Source organism: Protopterus annectens, chromosome 1.part0 (assembly GCF_019279795.1).
Source record: "Protopterus annectens isolate FY-2018-M chromosome 1.part0, PAN1.0, whole genome shotgun sequence".
Lineage (NCBI taxonomy): Eukaryota > Metazoa > Chordata > Ceratodontiformes > Protopteridae > Protopterus > Protopterus annectens.
In genome coordinates this window covers 1,114,765,803-1,114,780,994 of record NC_056725.1, presented here as the reverse complement: position 1 = coordinate 1,114,780,994, position 15,192 = coordinate 1,114,765,803, and positions in this window count along the sequence as shown.

The following is a 15,192-nucleotide window of genomic DNA, read 5'->3' as shown; positions in this document are numbered from 1 at the left end:
GAACAAAGTAACATTAAAGCATACAAAAGAAAGGAGAAGGGAATCAACAGCAACCCCAGTATTATATAGCGCTGTCAGCGTATGTCATATCCAGCTGGGCAGGGGTGAGCAAAGCACTGCTACTCACACCACAGGCAGGATATTACCAGTGGGAGTAACATTGCTGATTTGCTAAGTCTACTTTGCATACAAAAATGATATAGGCCATTTGGCCTTCCGATCATTACACAAGCAAGGGCAGGTATGTTCAAAGACTAAATGGTGGGAGAGCCTGAGAATACATGGGGTGGGACAACATATGTGTAGGGCCCCTAACGCTCTGGAGAGGGCAATGTGTGGAGGTGTGTTATGGCTGTGATAACAAGTGGACAATGGAAGGTAAGCATGTATTTTGAACACGGGTGGGGTGGAGGAACTATAGGTATGAAATTATGGAGCCAGGCATGCCAGGGTTGGATGGCTCGGTTGTAATTGGACCGCCCCGTGGAGGTCAGCGAGGTTGTTATAGGTATTTATGTATACCCACATGCAGACATCAATATGTAGAAGTACATTCACTGTAACACATGCATTCCATTTGCAGACATAAGTAACATGAATGTGCACTTACAAACCTCGACAGTAAATGGAATAATAGGCTGTGCAGAAGAGGGATGGGACGAAACTGCTAAAACACAGAAGTGTGTACAGTGTTCAAAGTCAGTGCTATGCTGACATTAATCAAATGTGAGGACTTCCACACACATGGAATGATTCCTGTGATCTGCCCACTACGGCAACGCCAATTACTAAACCGGTCTATTTGTAAAAGAAATACGCCGAACACTTACATAATTAGGCTGTCATGTGTAACGTGTGCGTTACCACATAGTCATACATATTAATTAATTGTAGTGTCATGTTAATGGGAGTAAGGATGTAATGAAGTATAGAGTCTAATCTTGCCATAAACACATGCGTGTCCTTTGTGGAACAACCCAAAAATTGCGAATAGTATTCTTTTGGTCACTCACGTCACCAATGTTTGTGGACTAAACGTATGGGAGTTCTGAGGATACGTGACGTGAGTCAACCGATGGGATGGGTTTATAGGAGTAGGAAGTGGCCAATATGTAGTGGTGTGGATACACCACGAATCTAACTGGAGAATGGATGACAGCAGTGTTAAGGAGGTGTTGGGGTGTGTGTTTGGGGAATCAGGAGCCATGGGTATATGGATATATTTGCAAATGAAGCAGCACAGCAATCGTGCATTGGTTAGAGCAACCCCCTAATGAACAGACATTCCCATACCGAATCTCACTGTATCACATACCAGTTACCATCGGTAATCCGTACATGAGCATATTGTGAAATCTGTCCACTGTATAACCTGCAAAATATCAATTAAAAGATAACTGGAGGGAAGTGTCAGTGTTATAATGAATAAGGCACTAGTAAGCAGGTCAAGCATATATAAACACCAGTATGCATATGTATTGATTTACAGACACACACACACACATTTATATATATATATATGCATATATATATATATATATATATATATATATATATATATATATATATATATATATATATATATATATATATATATATATATATATATATATATATATATATATATATATATATATATATATATATATATATATATATATATATATATATATATATATATACACACACATATATATATATATATATATATGTATATATATATATATATATATATATATATATATATATATATATATATATATATATACATGTGTGTGTGTGTGTGTGTGTGTGTGTGTGTGTGTGCGTAGATATACACAGATATACAACTATGATAGGAAACAGCACACAAGAATGACATATGTTCACAGGCTATGCCAATGGAAGTGAGGAGCCCAAGCAAGAAACATGAAACATGTAGCATGCTCTTCCAACCCCCCCAGCCAGACATGGGAAACATAGACGCAAACAATGTAAAGAGTCCACTGCTCCCCAGACCACAGGCAGGATACAACCGGGGGGTACACAGTGCACCCATGAATTCTAATCTTGGAACACAGACTGGAATTCTAATCTTGGAACACAGACTGGAGCGTCCCTTGCGGGACAACCCAAAATTGCCCAAGCCAAAAGAAGGTGATAGTTCGGCCATTTTGGCTGCAGTGTATACAGACTCGGAATACAAGGGTGGGAAACCCTGATGACCCATGGGCCAAGACGATTTTATGAAATGGGTCCCCTGAAGTGGAGAGTGGGCAGCGTGTAGTGGTGTGTCCATAACAGACTAAGACCCAGAGTAAGGATGGATGCTGCTGAGGAAGCGAGGGTGAGGGAACTATGGGTAGCTACTTATGGGTCTAGGTGTGCAGGTGTTGGCTGATGTGAGCCTATATGGACAGCCCTCGGGATGTAAGTAAATGTGTTCATTGTGCAGAGGCATTGCCCAATGAGCAGCCACACCCACTACGAGCCCTACTACAACAAAATGTAATCTATATGGCAAGGAACGGAATAACCAGATGTAGACGTATATATGTAGAGGTATGTGTGTGCATATCTATCCATAGCGACATAGAGATAAGCCTCTCCCTCTCCGTAGTACATATGTATACATACAAAGACAGAATACAGATACATACCCACATATAAATATATGCATATGCAGACACCCATAGACCCATATATCTATATCTATCTATATATCTATCTATCTATATATATATATATATATATATATATATATATATATATATATATATATATATAGAGAGAGAGAGAGAGAGACAGCAAAAATATATAAATATACATATATGCATACATATACAGATATATCTGTATATAGTAATGTAAATAGATATATATATATGTGACAGTAAATATACACATGTATATAGCTAGGATATGATACAGCAGTTACGAGTAACATATGTTCACAGGCCATGCATATGGGGTGAGGAATCAAATAAACAAATGTGTAACATGTAGCATCAACCCCCCCACCCCCCCAGCTAGGCTGGTGAGAAATGCAGACACACAATAAAGGTAAACACACCACTGCTTCCCAGACCACCGGCAGGATACTACCAGTGGGAGAGACCTGCAAGGTCTAATCTTGAAACATAGACATTGTTGTCACTTGTGGGACACCAAATATTAATGATCAGAGGCAGTCCCAGTAATGACTTATCAAACCAGGCTGTAGATGTACACAGACCAGTAGGTTGTGCAAGCCTGATAACCCATGGGTCGACACAACGTACGACATGTGTCCTGACACGGGGAGAGTGGGCAGTGTGTAGTGATGTGTTTATACCCCATCTGCACCCACAGTAAGGATGAGTGCTGTAGAGGAGTGGCAGGTGGGGGAACTATGGGTATGCAATTATGGGCCTAGGCATGCAGGTGTTGGCTGGCAAAGTCACATTAGGACCGCCCCGGGGATGTAAGTAATATTCCAAAATGGACATAGCTGACACCCATACCTCCCAACCCCTAAGAGCACATCCACTGGACAGGCTATAAACCATTGGGGGAACAAATAGGGACCATACCCTTGAACTGTCCTCGATTTTCAGGGATGTCCCTGATTTCAACTCAGTTTCTAACTCTGTCCCACTTAAACCCTCCTAAAACTAGTGACATTTGGAGGAAAGGTGGTGAATTACATGTAATGAATAACGACAACAATTAAGAGTCATAAGCATCATTTACCTCAGAAAATGTGTATGAATTCATATGCACTGAGTCTGTCAATGTGTCAGGTTAATAGCACCAATAATTTAAATGTGTCCCTGATGTTGTTATGCCATGTCCCTTATTCAGTTTGTATTTTTCCCCAATTGTATGAGAGGTCTGATAGGGACAGAAAGCACATATTCCACTGACAACCTTAGAAAGATGATAGAATATTAGGTATGCAGTAGCATGACTCGGCTGAAGAATGTGGGTTCCTAAACCCATTTACTTGTTTGTATTGAAGAGTCTCAGTTCCCATGTATTAGCCAGATGGGTGCAGATTGTAAGAGGAACACACCAATAATATGAATCAAACCCTGGACAGGCCACGGATTCCATACAGTCGAATGGCATGCAGTCACCTAATGGGCAGCCATTCCCGATACTGTAGGCATGTATTCCAATGTAATAGGCATCACAAGGTAATATTGTAGTCCTCACTCCCACTCAGGGGTGTGAGTGTCAGATGCAAACACCAAATGCAGTGCATTTGCAAGTGCGGGAGCAAGTGGGTGTAAGCCTGTTTGGCTGCCAGTATGCAAGTATTACACTAGTAAAGCAATGTAGAGGCTAAATGAGTGTAAGAAACTGTAACCAGAGGTTAGCATTGCTTAGCACCACGCAAACCCATGCACACCAGCTCACAACTGCTTTAATGTGCATTAATCACTCCGTATCCAATGGCCTTGTTCTGCCCTGTAACAAAATAAACTGCCTTTGCAAGGCTTGAAACCAGGATCCTGCACACACAACTATTGTGATTTACCAATAAGTCATGGCAGATATACAGACATCGGACCTTATCACAAGCATATCATCCAGCGCAGTCATTCAACAGTATAGGAAATCTAGTCCATCATGTAGATGTATGTGTGAGTGTTTATGTCCAGCATATAGGTACACATATATATAGAGAGATATATCAGGAACATACCATGTGACAACAAAGCATTACAAACGAATGAAAAAAGAAACACCAGCGATGCCTGTATTATGTAGTGGTGTTGTCCTATGTAATATCAAGACTCCCCCAGACAGACATGTGTCATTCATGCACGCAAACATTTGTACATTGGCCGTATACATCACTCTGTGCATGTTATTTACATTAACACAGCAGTTCCTGTCCAATCATTATGTGAGAACACTACTCTTGCAAGGTGCTGTGTGTGACATCATCATCATGATAAAGGTAAATGGGGTAACCATAGAGGGACTGGTAGTGTTGTGTGTACAATGGGGTCATCCACATCATGTGTACCTGGAACATTTAGGAGTCATGTGTATACTAGGATCATGCGCCTGAGAGACAGAGGTGAGGACAACAGGAGTATGTTGTGATGCATATTAAAAGGGTTACATGTGTCCAGTGGACACATATGTGAAATGGACAGCTATGTATGGGGCAAATGTTGTTCTAGGAACTGATTGGCTTTATGTTTCTGTAGGGTGAAAGTGGGATGTGGGGGAAGGAGAGGAGAGTAGGTATGCCCATGAAGGATAGGTAAGGTAGGATGACAGACAAGACAGCATACAGGGTCAATATATGACACATGTGCGGGGATACACCTCAAACGGGGAGGGATGTTTGGCATTCACAAGCCCATGAGCCCCCAGATGGAAACAGAGGGACGGAGGTCCCCAGCCATGGGCAGACATGACTGCACCAAAACTGCTGCAAAAGTGGCAGTGCTGGGGGCTGTCTAGGAGTGGCAGTCTCACCCTGTAAATGGTACACTCTGCCCTTGAGCTGGAGTATCTGGCCTCAAAACCCCTTATTGAGCCCCCTACACACCACATCTGGGACCATATGACAGCGGACATGTTCCTATCTGGACCTGCTCCCAGGAGTGACAAGCCCCATCCTCAGTGGTGGTACCACCAGAAGGTGGTGCAGAGCTAACTGAGGTGGAGGTCCATGGCTGGGCCCCAGATGTGCTGGTGCCTGGAGCCATGGCCAGCTGAAGTGGGACAGGAGGTTCTGCCAAGACCTCCAAATCCATACAGCCTATGGTGTTGCAGTTTCAACACAGATATTAGTAATAGTCAACAGCATTCAGGATTACTTACAACAGCATGCATAGATATGACCATCAACCCAACACAACAGATGGTATACATTTGCAGAGGGAGCATAACACATGCATATATGCTGCATGACATCTGTACAAAGTGTAGAAGACGTGCGACTGCAGCTATGAACAGTGGCCCATTATTGGCATGTCACTGAGAACCCCAGACAGTGTCTGTCATACCACTGTTTCATGTGACATATGTCCAGTCAGGGATGCGATGGCAGTAACACATAACTATCACCATGTACTGGCTGCAATCCTTACACTATGCTCCTGCTGTTCACAGATCTGTGTTCAGTGAGTAACACAGGAAATAAATGGTTCCACACACTGACCAATCCACAGATGGCCCTACAGATGTGGGTCCCTCATGAACAGAGCACTGTCTTGTCAGTTTTAAAACATGCAGAATAGCCATTACCACACACAACTTGTTAAACAGGCAGTAGTCTCAATGAAGCATAGCTACACTTACATGCTGTAGTCATGTCTGGCACATCACCCTCCTGTCTTTAGGCTATTTCCCCACTGTGTATGTTGTTTGAGAAACATCCAGATATAATCTGTGATGCCATTTCCAAAAAGCAGATTCAGGTACCACTCACAGTGACTTTCATGGGCAAACACCAACATGTTCATACAATACCCATCTGTGTGGGACATTGCAGACACTACATGATGTTCCTAGATATTGTACTGTGTTTTTCATGCGAAAGGCTATGGGAGCATCATCACAGCTGTTCCACATGCAATCAGCTAGAGGAGGACTGCAATAGGTGCAGAGGCCATCACCTGATCATGACCATCACTTACAATACATAAGCTGCTGCTGAGCAGGTGTACACCTCCACATCCACCAGAGAGTGTGTGGAAGGGACAGACAGAGCAAAGTACATCAGAGAAGGGCTTGGAGACTAAAGCCTAAGCATCATCTGTCACACACCTACCAATACAGGGGTCAAACCCCTGCCTGACTAGTCATTACTATTACAAGTGCATGCAGTTACTTCATGTGCCACAAAGCTGACATGTTGGTGTGCTGTAAGAACATATATGTGTGTTGGTGAGTGACATCTGCAACAGAGATATAGACATACATTAGGTGTAGCACACATGGCTGTCCACATGAACGGATGTTATTGTCAACACAGCCACACTCTCTAATGGACTCACATTGACACTCTTTGCCAGGCCTACAAATACACTCCCTAACTACTTAGTTTGCCACACTGCAGTAATGCACAGGTACTGCATGCACCACAGGGGATATCTGGAGGTTCTATGGGCTAGGGCATGTGAACGTGTTTGACATCTGTTGGTATGCCAATGGGAGTTATACTAGGAGTGAATGTGGTTGGGAGCATCATACTCCACACGCAGACACAAGGTGCCAGTACTGACATGCATGTGTGCATTGCTTCATGGGTGTGTAGTGGTTGGCTGTGCAAGATGGCTGTACAAGGCTGGGTGAGGGGTAATCCTTGGCATCACACCACCCGACAATGGTGTGCAGTGTGGTACAGGGGTGTAGTGTCTGCAATGTCCCACATAGATGGGTATTGTATGAACTGCCCTGACATCCTGGTTATCATTGTGTATGGCCATAGCTTTGCAATGCGTGCCATGTCTGTGTTTGATAGTCCTTGACATGGACATTGCCTTGGATGTGCATGTCCCACAATAATGTACAGTGACATGTACAGGTGTACCTAGTTTGGCTGGCACATGTGCACACAGACTGTTATCCTTCGATATGCCAATACTGGCCTGGTGTGGCAGAACCTGCTTATAGTCAGCCAGTTGACCCTGCACCTGCATTGATAGCATGATACAGGTATTCCCTGGTGTCAGTGGCATTGGTCCTTACAGGTCACATGTGTACGGCATTGTATGGCCTCTGTGGATCACATTTGATGGCACCACATATGTTGCAGGCATCCAGTGGGGAACATAGTGAAGGCACATTGTCCATAATTATGTGCCTATTGTACTGCCGTACAGGGTGCCATGTCCTCTGCAGCCCACTGCAATCACACCATGCCTATCTGTCATCAATGTGCAGGATACTAGCAACATAGTGGGATATTCTAGGCAAGTGTGTTTGTGTATGACACATGGGTTCAGGGTATATTCCGGGTACTAATAGGGTTGCATACTTTGTTCACCAGGACTTTTGCCAGATGTAGGAGTATAGCTTGCCAACACAGTCCCATGGCTAACAGACATCTGTACTCCTCGTGAGGTGGGCATTGCGACATAAGACGGATGCCATATAGGAAAACTACAAAATCCACTACCCAGCATGTCCAGTGGTTAGACACTCACAGCCACCTCCACACAGGCTCTGACAGTCAAACACACACACACACACACACACACACACACACACACACACACACACACACACACACACACACACACACACACACACACACACACACACACACACACCTGCCATGTTCTGGAATCAAAGCCCTACCTACCTAGTGTATCACACCACAGCAATATGCAGTTACAGCACGTGCTACGGCAAATACTGTGTTACAGCAGTCTTAGAGATGTATTTCTAGGTGGGTGACATCAACAGGATTGCCGAAGGTGGTCAGGTGAATTGCACAGAGTGTGCATACTTTAAAAAGCATTGTTCTTGTCTCGGGCAGACAGAGACACGCACACACAGTTGGTCTCTCCGAATAGAACCCCTACCTAACTAGTTTATCACACTACAGTGATACACCATTACAGCACACGCTAAGGAGACTACGTGGTTGCAGTAGTGCTAGAGGTGTATTCCTAGGTGGGTGACATTAGCAGGATTGCCAGAGGTGGTCATGTGAAATGTACAGAGTGTGCATACTTTAAAAAGCATTGTTTTTGTCTTAGGCAGACAGAGACACACACCGTTGGTCTCTCTTGGAATAGAACCCCTACCTAACTAGTTTATCACACTGCAGCAATATGCAGTTACAACACGTGCTCGGAGCACACTGGATTACAGCAGTCCTAGAGGTATATTCCTAGGTGGGTGACATCAGCAGGATTGCCAAAGGTGGTAATGTGAATTGTACAGAGTGTGCATACTCTAAAAAGCATTGTTTTCATCTCAGGCAGACAGAGACACACACACACAGTTGGCCTCTCTTGGAATGGAACCTCTACCTAACTAGTTTATCACACTACAGCAATATACAGTTACAGCATGCGCTACAGAGAATACTGAGTTACAGCAGTCTTAGAGGTGTATTCCTAGGTGGGTGACATCAGCAGGATTGCCAAAGGTGGTCATGTGAATTGTACAGAGTGTGCATACTCTAAAAACCATTATTCATGTCATAAGCAGACAGAGACACACACACACACACACACACACACACACACACACACACACACACACACACACACACACACACACACACACACACAGTTGGCCTCTCTTGGAATGGAACCCCTACCTAACTAGTTCATCACCCTACAGCAATATGCAGTTACAGTACACACTACTGAGAACACTGGGTTACAGCACTCCTAGAGGTGTATTTCTAGGTGGATGACATCGGGAGGATTGCCAAAGAAGGGCATTCCAAGTGTACTGTGGGTTGTACATGTCTGTTACCTGCGTGTACCTTCTGCTTACTGTCACAAAAGCACATTTACACCTGCTTACAACTGCCTTATGCAGTCCTAATTGACAGTATCAACAAGGCTTGCAGATCTTGAACCCTGGACAATGCACACTGAGGTCACTGGACGTACCACTAAGCTATCTGGGTTGTACACATGTTGCATGGAGTCTATAATGCACATCCTACCACAGGTATTCATTAGTACTGAAAACAAATGGGACAGTCCCTTTGTGTACATATGTACAATACCCTTGAATGTACTGTACTCTGTGAAACAACAAAGACAAGTCTACATCTGTACAACTGTCATAACTACATATATATATATATATATATATATATATATATATATATATATATATATATATGCACCTACGGGATGTGTACACACACATATATATATGCATATGCACAGACACAGACATAGCCATATATATATATATATATATATATATATATATACACACACACACACACACACACACACACACACACACACACACACACACACACACACACACACACACACATCTGAATGCCCTTTGTAACACAGAAGGGTTCCAAAGGAACTGATGTGTACACAAAACAGAGGCATCATCTGTGTTATAAAACGAAAATCCAACTAAATAACAGCAACCCAGAGAGGTCGTCAGCAACACGCATCCACAGAAGCTCGGACACCGAAAGTTATTTTCTGTATTTATTATTTAAACACGAACAGTACACTAAATGTGAGACAACAACAGATGGTTAAGCGCTATCGTCTGAAATGAGTCAGACTTCCTCAGAACCATGTTTAGGACTACAACAGCCCTATTTAAGAAAGTTTTGGCGCCAATATTCACATAACATCAAATTACATCTTAAGGAGCAATGCTCCTAATCCAATAGACTACTGTTGTGCACCCTTTTACTTATGTCTATACAACATAGTGCACTACATCACAGTAATTCAACAAAGATGTACCAAACCACTCAATAAATAGAATATATACTATACAAAATATAACCATACATTTACAAAGTGTAAAAACCAACATTATTGCAAAATGCCTGAAGGAATTTTTACATTCTTTGTGTCATCTGCCAATAGACTACCGAAATTCTATGCTCCAATATATGACATATAACATATAACATGAATGTTTGTATATTGTGATATTAAAATATTGAAGTATTAAGGTGTATATACTTGTATAAAAATAAATAAATTCATGTACATATGCAAAAATCTATAATGAGTATGTAACTTGAATAATATTAAATATTGAGTATAAATATTGCTTATAAATATAAATATAAATATGTTTAAATATGTGAAATTCTAAAAATGCTAAAAATTTAAAAATATAAAAATTTTTTAAAATGTCCAAATAACTACCTACATAGGAAATGGATGGGTTGTACCATCAAATAAAATTGTACACAACATGAATTAGTTAATTAAGTGCTTGATGAAAGTAGTAACCTACACCCAAACCTACTGATTGTAAAAATGTAAATATAAATGTAAATGTATGTATGAGTACATACTGACATGAAAATCTATTTCTCTTAAAAAGGAGGTAATAAAAATATATAGAAAGAAGTCGAATACAGTAATTCAAAGGTATTAAAATATTAAAAATTATTGAATGGTAAGTATTAAAAGTATTAAAAATATTAAAATGTTAAAAATGTTAAAAATGTATGTAGCTGGGTAAATGTTTAGGTGTGTGAGTGTGTAGCATCCCAAGGGTTTTGTGTACTAACATTCCAAATCATATTAAGTCCCGATGCTGAGTAAGGCTAACACTCCACGAATTCAACTGTAAAAAGGGTTTTATACTAATAAAATCCATTTAACCCAGGACTAGTTGTTATGCGTCTAAATATTCTGCCATCTACTTTCTAATGCTGATAGCCTTACTTTCCAATTACCTTCACTGCTCCCCATTTCAATTTGATCTATAATTGCAAACCCTAAAACTGTGTGTGGGTCCTTTAGCCATAATATGTCTGCTCAATGCATTTTTTCACCATCTTCGCTTTTGATCTTGTATTGATGTTTCTAAGTATATCCTGTGGTTTTAAACTTCCTTCGGTTTACACCTATCTCCAGCAAGCCGGTTTCGGAATGTATACATGGTATAAAGGTAAGCATTTCTCTCTGTGTTGCAATTCCCAATACAACACTTAACATGTGTTCAGTAACATTGTTTAGTTTTTATAACCTTGTTAGTGTATATATAATTACATTGGCTACATAACCGCCACATCTAGAAGTGCCTCTAGTTGGTCTTTTCGTTAGCCCACTTTCTTGTCTCGAATAAATGCTTCAAATTCTTTGCAATGTTTTGTACACTATTTTTGGACAATTGTCCACCCATCTACCCTGTTCTCAGTTAACATAAAGTATATCCCAATACTTGTCTAAAATTTCCTTAACTAAATTGGAATAAGGTTGTTAAACCTAATCACACACACAGACTCTATCGCATAACCCTTCGTTTTGTTGATCTTAGTAAGCAGGACACCTAAAGAAATTGAGGTCGATATCTTACCCCATTCTCCTTTAACATGTCATATTCAGTAATGTTGTCTAGCATCTTTGGATAACCTCTGTGCACAAACATTTCATAAATCTCCACCAATTTCTTATAACATACCCTTTTTAAAGGAACTGCGAGGCATGCACGGATGCACTGCCACTTTGGGCCATTTCGCTATAAGTGTGGGGAGGGTGATTGCTTTCATAATTCAAATAGTCGTTGAAATAGTACTCTTTCTATATATTTTTGACATAAAATTCTGTCCCATTATTTACAAAATGTAAGTATCCGAAATAGGGGAACTCCCACTTTGTCAATACAATGTGTGAATTCTTAAAAATTCAGTAGTGTTGTTCATGTGTAATCCTAATAAATTCAGTAATCTCATCTGTAAGAAACCATTCCCACAATATAAACAAGTCATCATCCAAAATCTAGTATACAACACAATTTTGTTTAAAAAATTCACTTTTAAAAATAAACTCTGTTTCCCATTCCAGCATAACCGTATTAGCGTCGTCGAGCACACAGATGCAGCCCATGGCTCACGCCCCTTGGTTTGCTGAAACAGTTCACCTTGAAATTTGCAAATAATTGTGGTCGAGGACCCCAAACCCCATCACGCCAACAATTAAATTGACCCTATCAACTACTTAAAGTAGAACATGATGCTGGGACTAACATCATATCAACAATTAAATTGATAGTTAATTAAGTAGTGCAGTAACTCCCTTGATTGTGTAAATATAATGTAAATGCAGAGTATGTACCACATGAGAAACTCTTAAAAGGAGTAATAAACATATAGAAAGTAAACAACACAAGGTACAAAGCACCATCAGAAGAATGTTGTATTAAAAATATTAAAAACTTTTTACCTATGTGTGGGTAAATGTTATGTGTACAATCTTTTGTGTACTAACATTCCAAACACTGTCTGCTGGTAAGGCTAACATAATTAACTGTAAAAAGGGTTTTATACTAATAAAATCACAGGACGGTTGTACGCCATTTTATATCTGCCATCTACTTTCTAATGCTGATACCCACTTTGTCTCTGTAACATTTCAATTTGATCATATTGCAAAAAAACTGTGTTGTCACTAATATGTGCTCACCCATGTCTTGCTGCTTGATTCTGATTGACTCAGACTACATCCTTCGGTACCTATGTATGATTTTAAATAGGATATGCGCATGAGCTTCTCTTGTGTGTTGCAACACAACACTACATGTATTTAGTAACATTGTTTGTTTATAACCTTGTTAGTGTTTATATAATTACATTATTACATGTACCACATAGAAGTGCCTCTAGGGTCACTTTAACTTGAATAAATGCTTCAAATTCCAATGTTTTGTACAATTATTTTTGGACAATTGTCCACCCATCTACCCTCATCTATTAACAGTCCACACTTCAAATTTAACTAAATTGGAATAAGGTTAACAACTGCACACAAAGTAGCTGTATTGTTTTAGTCTTAGTAAACGGACACCTAAAAGTGGATTTACCCCATTCTCCTTTAATATTCAGTAATGTTCAGTATGTCTGGATAACCTCTGCACAAAACATATCATAAATCTCCACCAATTTTTTTCCATAACTTCCAAGACAATACAGCAGGATGCACTTGAATACATTAAAAAGGTGATTACTCATAATTCAAATAGCAGAAATAGTACTTTTCTAAATATTTTGACACAAAATTTGTCCCATTGTTAAATGTAAGTATCCAAATGGGAATACTTTGTCAATACAATGTGTGTGAATTTTAAAACAGTAGTGTTGCTCATGTAATCCATAATTCAGTAATCTCATCTGTAGATACTTCCACAATATAAACAAGTCACCATCAGTATATGTCCAATGTTAAAAATTCACTTTAAAAATAAACTCTGTTTCCCATTCCAGCACAACCATAAATATGAAGGGCACAGATCATGCTTTATTTGCCTAAACAGTTCACCTTGAAATTGACCCACAGATAAACCCCATCATATCAACAATTAATGTACCATCAATTACTTAAAGTAGAACATTTGCATAAACTGTTGAAAAGTATTCAAGAATTTTATTCTGGGAATACTAGAGAATAGCATTGTTACACTGGTTTGATCTTTTCTCTGTTGACTGTTGGTGAACACCTCCAGAATAAAAACGCTGAGAGAAGAAACCTCCACTTATGTACTCTGTTATACAACAAAAACACACAGCCTGCTTGAGCCTTTCTGGCTTGTTAAAGATTTCTGTATTAAAGCTGTATTTAACTGTTTACCAAAAGCTGCTGAATTTCCTGTTTGCACAATAAATCTCAAAACTGCATATTTTCTGTCCTGACCTAGCTGAGCAGTGTCATTTACTGCACCTTATAACTTGATATTGAAAGAACCTCATATCTCCAGTAAAATACAAACATGCTCTCCCACTAGAGACAAAAGTTCAGTTACAGGCTTGCTGTTCCTGAACTGTTTGAAAGTTTCTGTGAGGCCATTTTGCTTGGGCTGAATCTCTGTTCATCAGTGGCAGTGACTAACAAGTCTGTTCTCCTGCGTTAGTGTGGTTACTGACTTGAAACTGTAGTTTTATTGGCCACTAGGTCATTTCCATAACTCCTTCATCTTCCCAAAACCAGTTGCTGTTGGTTGAGCATCTTTCAGGCTTGTTGGCTGTTGGTGAAGCACTCCAAGAGGCTTGAGAGAAGAATACTTTGAGATTTTACAAATCCTGTTTATTTGTTAAGTTTTTCTGCATAGCTGCAGTTGACATCTGCTTGTTGGATTTCTGTAATAGTGTTGTACTGAGGCACAAAAGCTGTTTAGAATTTCTGCATACAATTTTAAATGCTTAAAACTTGATTTTCTGTCCTTGACCTAACTCTTTACAATTATGCACCATTATAACTTGATAATACTTGAACCTCACACTGTAAAACACAAAAAAAAAAATCTTGCTTCCCACTTTTCTGAGTTAAAAAAGTCTCATACAGGCTGTTGTTCCAACTGTTTGAAAGTTTCTGTACCATTTTGCTTGGCTGATACCAGTCTCACATAACTGGGCAGTGACTAACATTGAGCAGCTGTTCCCCAGAGGTGGTTACTCGGGCAAAACTGTACCCTAGGGTCATTTTATAACTCATCTTCCTCTCTTAAAACCTAGTTCCTTTGAGCCCTTTTTCAGATATGTTGGAAGCAATTCAAGAGGAAAAAGCTGAGAGAAGAAGGAGC